Below are 6,605 nucleotides of genomic sequence, written 5' to 3' on the forward strand. Positions count from 1 at the left end.
TTCGCTAATCTAGCCCCTGCCTAGCTTACTTGTCAGCACCACCATACTTCTTCACTACTCTCAAGACAATGTGACCCTACTTGCTACTGAATGTTGCACCAGAATGTGAAACCTTCGCCACACCTACTTTGACACTTGACGACACTAGTGACCATCAGATCACCAGGAACCATTTGTATTGTAGTGACCTAGGCCTTCCACGCCGGAGCCCAGGAATACTTAGTTTCCCCTGGAGTTAGAGCCGAGTGCACTCTTTTTAATGTTCAGAGAAAAACTTTTATTTTTATTTTATTCTCACAGTCTTTAACTCACTTTTAAGGGGGAGTAAGGGTTTTTTGTTTATTAAATACCAATGATTTTATAATAAAGGGCCTATTGCGCCATCTAGGGAGGGAGGGGGGATTTGTCATCTTATTCCCAGGCTTGTCACTAGCCCATTCATTTAATCCTTGCGGGGGGTTTACTATAAAATATATAATATATATAATATATATATAATTTAAAATATATATATAAAATATTTTATATATGTATATAATATTAAAAATATATATATAAATTAAATTTTAAAATTATAAAAATATAATTATATATATATATATAATATAATAATTTTTATAGTCAAAAGTGTCCCCTTTTATGCGGCAACTCCCTTTGAAGGTACCTGTCCCCTCAAAGAGGAAAGACAGCTGCTGGGGACAGAGGTGTGAAGCCTACCATCCGGTTTTGCTATATGTTTTACAACTTTGAATAACTTGAAATACATGGTAAAAGGACCTTTGGGAAGATTACTGAAGACCGTTTATCTTTTTAATTGTTTGCACAAGGCATTTGTTTTATTATTCAATAATTAATATTTTTCTCTTCCTAAGGTATTATAGAAGATGATAGTTGGTCATCTTTTTTTTAGGGTTTCTGGTGTCTTATCTCTTTGGGGGGTAAAATTTTTTGGGGTGTGAGTCCCACAGGTATGGTGGGGGTTGGTGGTGAAGTCGGAGATCAAAACGGGGGGCCGGTAGGCTTCCCAGTCGCTAAGGGGGGGCAGCCTTGTGGTGCTGCGCTGCTGTTGTCTGGTTCTGCTAGAGGATCGGGGAAGCTGATTCAATTCGGGTCGGGGCTTAAATACATGAGCGCTGTGTAAGCAGCAGGGAATGGGGGGGCCCCGCTGCCCAAATGAGGCAACAGGGCTTGGCCCTGATGTACCCACCTGGGTAAACGGTGAACTCCGGGTTTGGGGGGGGTCGTGCTGCTACAGGTCTCCCCCTCCGAGATGAGCAAAGCGGCGAGCGAAATACCAATGTATCACCCCCGGTGGCACCAGCATAAAAATGATAGTTGGTCATCTTCTTTTGAGGTTCTGGTGTCTTACCTTTTTGGGGGAATATTTGTTGTGGGTGTGAGTGCCCACAGGTTGGTTGGGTGTTGGGGTAAGTCGGAGACCCCGGGGGAGCCGGCGGCTCCCCATCGGCAAAGGACTGGGCAGTCCTTGTGGGGTGCTGCTGTTGTCGGTTCTGCGGGGTTCGGGGAATGCTGATCTCTTTTTCAGGCTCTGCACTTAAATCCCGAGCGCTGTTAAGCACCGGGAACGAGGGACCCTGCTTAAAATGAGCGCAGACATGGCTGTGGACCTGATGTACCCAACCGGGGTAACTACACTGAACTCCAGTTCGGGGTCGTGCTGCTACCCAGATCAGCATTCCCCTATCCTCCGTGGTCCCCAAACTTGCCTCTACACCTACCCAACTTGGGGGCACTCAACCCCCAAAAAACAAATGTTTTCCCAAAGAGATAAGAACCAGTCCAATAAGTAGATGTCCAAACCATCTCTACTATATTTTTTTCCCAGGGAGCGATATGTCATGTATTTCGCTCACTCCTTTTCTCGCTTCTGTAGGGAAGTACCTGTACGCCGACCCCGCAACCCAGTTTTGCTAGATTCTCGGGGTCCATCGGTCCATAATCATGTCTTCTCATTGGACAGTGGGCTCCCCCAGTTCCTTGCGCGATTACACAGCGCTGGGGTGCTTAAGCCGCAGAAGATCAGTATTCCCCAATCCTCCATCAGAACTCGACAAAAGCAGCAGCAACACAAGGACTGCCCAGTCCTTAGCCGACTAGGGGGCCTGCCGGGTCCCCGTGGATCTCCGACTTCACCTCTAGCACCCAGCCCTACCGTGGAAATCACATCCCCAACAAACACCCCCCAAAAAATAAGACACCAAAAAGGATTCCAAACATATTACTCTCTCTCCTCTCTCTTTTATATATATAATTTTATATATATATATATAATATATATAAAATAATTTTAAATTTTATTTTATATAAAATAACACAATGAACCCTGCCAATATATTTATATATATATAATTATATAAATTATTATATATATTATATATATATTGGGCATGGTTCATTGTTCCTCGGCCTGCTAAATTAAGGCTGAAGAGGGTGTTATGTTATGCTGGTCTGATTTCGTTGTGAATGATTACTATTGGTGTAAGATTAGTTTTTGCTGGATTCAAATTATCATGGTGATGTTTTTTGGGAAAATTTGCTGAAACCTCTTATTTGGTAAATAAGTGAAAACACATAGGTTGTGTGGTGGGGGTGTGTGTGTGTGTGTTTTGGTATTTTTTATATAATATATTAATAAAATTTATTTATATATTTTATATAATATTATATATAATATTATATATTATATATGCGTTTGGTTAGGTATCAGGTCCTATTAGCAAATAGACAAACGACAACCTTTGCTAGTATCCTTCCTGTTGTGATGAAGGTGTTGTTCTGACTCCACTTCTACCATTTTCCTCTATTCTCGGATTAGGCCTCGCTTATGATCAAGGCTTGAGGAGGTAGCCGTCACTGTCGTAGGTGGAGTCGGAGTCCACATCCTGTCTCGCTTATATTTACTTTGTCATAGCTGCCACAAGGTATATGATAAGTTGTGAGGTTTGGTTTGGTCTGGCCACTTTTCCTATTTCCAGCCATTCTGAACATGGTATAGCTTACCAGGGTCTCCAAGTGCTCTGTCATTTTATAGTGTGGAATGAATATTCTATTGGGTGTACTATGTGGACCTGTACTTGACCTCTGCCTTCCACCTAAAACATGTTGCAGCAAATGAAAATTCAATTAGAATAATAATTTGCTATTATAAAATGCTTTCTAGAGAAAATTTCTAAAAAATTTGTTGGGGGATATTTAGTATATGAAATAATTTTAAATAGACAATATCAAATAGGGCATAGTAGAGCAACTTGAGCAATTCACTTGTTCAGAATTGCCAACTGACCACACCAACGCCCAATAAGTTGGAAGGTAGTGTAATATCTTGTGTATTTTAAACCCACCGAAGTGGGCTATAGAAAAAATTGAGTAAGACTCATTGAGTTGTTTCCCCCCCACAAATCTTTTTGTAAAAGGCGAAAAATTTTTTGCGTTTTTTTTTTTTTTGGGAAAACCAGAGTTAACAACACTGTGGCATCTCAGACACCAACACAGTAAGACTGAGGACATACTGCGAGTTGGATACTTAACCAATAAAAAAGTGACGGCAATTAAGTATCAATAGGCAAATTGCATCTTCTGTTCGAATGCACAAAAAAAATCATATTTCCAGTAGATATCAACAGATGAAATACCTGTGCCACTGATTTATTATATACATCCTTTATATTTACAACCTAAGCCAACACCTTCAAACATAGTTCAAGATGTCTATTATTATAGGTGTACATATATGACATGTATGTATATTTGCGTGTACTACAGATACTTAGTTTATCGATGAATTGGCTTTAGGCTTTCTTTTTATAATGTTGCCCAGAAGTAACGGCAAAATAAATTTTAAAAAGTAATTTAAGAAATATCCCTACATAAGCGCGTGCGAAAATGAAAACGTGTTAAAGAAAACGGAAGTATAGGGAGGACTAAAAAAGGGAAAAGGTATCAACTGTTTATCTGTTGTGGTCAATAAATGTTATCATCTCACAACCACTATCATCAATACTATTTTCGTTTGACGTCTTTATTAGTATTAATATCTCGCCACCACCATCCTCATCAATACTTTTCCGTTATCATCAACCATAATCCTAATCCCTCTTTATTATTAACCATTTATTTTTTAACCCATCGTTGTCGTGATTCATCATCATTGCATTCTGTTCACACAAACATATTTAGTTAATTGGTAAAACACACTACCATGTTTTCAAAATGGAAAAAAACAGAAAATCGCCCGGGTCCCTTATAATTATATATATATATTTATATATATATATATATATATAATAATTTTTATATAATATATATATAAAATAATTTTTTTTTTTTTTTTTTTTTTTTTTTTTTATTATTTTTTTTACATTGACTTTCCTGTTTGTCAACATTAAGATATTGTTCATTGTACTTGCTGAAAGTCCTATTGGTACAGCAAGCTAGGGGCGAAGATGTATAAGAAATTGTTCTTTGCACTTGCTCTTAGTCCTATTGGTACAGCAAGCTAGGGGTGATGTATAAGGAATTGCTCATTGCACTTGCTCTAAATCCTATTGGTACAGCAAGCTAGGGGCGAGATGTATAAGAAATTGCCTTGCACTTGTCTAAATCCTATTGTACGCAAACTAGGGGGGAAAATGTATAAAAAAATTGTTTATTGCCTTGCCTTTAAATCCTATTTGGGACAGTAAGCTAGGGGCCCAAGATGTAGAAAAAGAGTCAATAACAGATTTGAGCCCTGAAACCGGGCTATCAAAAAATTGCCCTGGCCGTCGGTCTTTTACGACGTCCCGGCGGGTATTGGGGAAAAGTTTTCACTAGCAATAATCGCACCTCGGTTAAACCTCATTGGTTACGATACTGCCACTGCGCAAAGCTAAAGACTACTTGGTATCTCTGCACCCAACCACTGACTACTGAGGACTTGAAGTGGTTTTTGTTTTACGAATCAGCTTTTTTCTTTCTTTCCAGAAAACTTGATCTATTATGTTAATTTATTATTTCCAATGTGTTATTATATTCCGATTATTCTAATATGTATGTGTGTGTATGTATGTATGAATGAATAAATCTCCCCCCCATCTCTCACACAACACACCACTCACACCTCCCCCCACTCTCACTCTCTCACTCTCTTCTCTCTCTCTCTTCTCTCTCTCTCTCTCTCCTTCTCTCTCTCCTCTTCTCTCTCTTCTCTCTTCTCTCTCCCCCTCTCTCCCCTCTCCAACTGCAGTATAATGGGATACAGGTAATATGAATGGACTGTTTTTTAAAGCGAATTATTTTTCTCGTTGAGCTATCATAGTATTTGATGCCTGAATTATCTTTGTTTTCAGCTAGAATGAGAATTCGTTACATTCAGTGAACGATTTTTCCAAAAATACTTGAAATGCATAGGATTACATGTTCACTTTGCATCAAAAACTTATATCAGGTATTTCACACATACTGTCTATTACCACTAATCTCCACCGCAATTATAAATACACGACAAAATTAGAGCTTGCAAAGACGATATTATGAACCTGAACATGACACAATAAAAAACAAAATTTTCGTACTTGAATATTGCCAAAAATATTGTGGCACCGTGTTTCTTATTTTCAGTATCTATTCAGATATTGTTTATTTTTAAATTAAAAATTCTTAAAAAGCTTAGAACAAGTCATAAAGGTCTTTTTAATCATAAACAAACAAAAAGTTTCTAGCAAATCCACCGAAAGTCATCAGTAAATCTTGGTTGGGCTGACAAACTACAGACTGTTGTTAAGATCATACTTTATAGGATCAATTCTATATGAGTTTGCCGGTTTCTCGCCGAGATTCTGGGAATATTTTTTTCAACCACGATGAGGATTTCAGTGTAAGCCTCTGAGGGGGAAGCGGTCCTTAGTTTTTCGAAAGTGCTTATGCCCGTTCTGGTGGGTTTCCGTGTCCAGAGGAGGCTCACACAGGCTGAGTGGTTAAATTTAAAAATCCACGTTAAATTTGAAACTTTTAAAACCCTTCCAAGAAAAAATTGTCCCAGCTTTAAAAAACCTTTCATGGTGACAAACAATTGTACCGTTTCTTTGATCAGGAAATACGTTCCTATTGACCTCGGTTGTGTGTATTTGGGATTTGCAAGTTTATTCACATGAATATATGAATATATATATATGTACGGATCTATATGAAAGTTATATATATATGTACGAAACATATATGTAATTAACTTAGATATATTTATTTTTACAAAAGTGTATAAATTCATACATAAACTTATATTTTTTATATATATATTATATAATAATATATATATATATTAAAAATATATTTATATATATTAATATTAAAATTTTATATATAATTGCTACGCCATGGGTTTTGCTCGTGCAAACAGTGTTAACATAAAAGGAGAACCCGGGATGTGTTAACATGAAGGGGCCCGGGGGAAACATGACGCGGCTGGGTGTGAGCGGAGAAACGGGAACAAGCCAAAAGAGTGTTAAAGCTGTATCGTGCATGTGCATGCGGATTCCCCCCCCCCCCTGTATTGTGCCCATAGAAAAGTGTACGGGTAAATAATTTTGTAAATAAAGGAAAGACTGTCA

General features: G+C 38.0%; 2 non-coding genes and 1 pseudogene across 2 annotated transcripts; 1 reads left to right on the forward strand and 2 right to left on the reverse strand.

The window, feature by feature from the left end:
* Positions 1 to 3,354: 3,354 nt before the first annotated feature.
* On the reverse strand, positions 3,355 to 3,481 carry LOC119583981 (annotated as a pseudogene).
* Positions 3,482 to 4,747: 1,266 nt separating this feature from the next.
* Positions 4,748 to 4,890, reverse strand: LOC119583978. Its single transcript, XR_005229775.1, has one exon. It is a non-coding gene; the product is annotated as a U4 spliceosomal RNA (small nuclear RNA).
* Positions 4,891 to 5,780: 890 nt separating this feature from the next.
* On the forward strand, positions 5,781 to 5,976 carry LOC119583975. Its single transcript, XR_005229773.1, has one exon. It is a non-coding gene; the product is annotated as a small nucleolar RNA U3 (small nucleolar RNA).
* The last annotated feature ends 629 nt before the right edge of the window (positions 5,977 to 6,605 follow it).

The sequence above is a fragment of the Penaeus monodon genome, chromosome 17 (assembly GCF_015228065.2).
Source record: "Penaeus monodon isolate SGIC_2016 chromosome 17, NSTDA_Pmon_1, whole genome shotgun sequence".
In the NCBI taxonomy this organism is placed as follows: Eukaryota; Metazoa; Arthropoda; class Malacostraca; order Decapoda; family Penaeidae; genus Penaeus; species Penaeus monodon.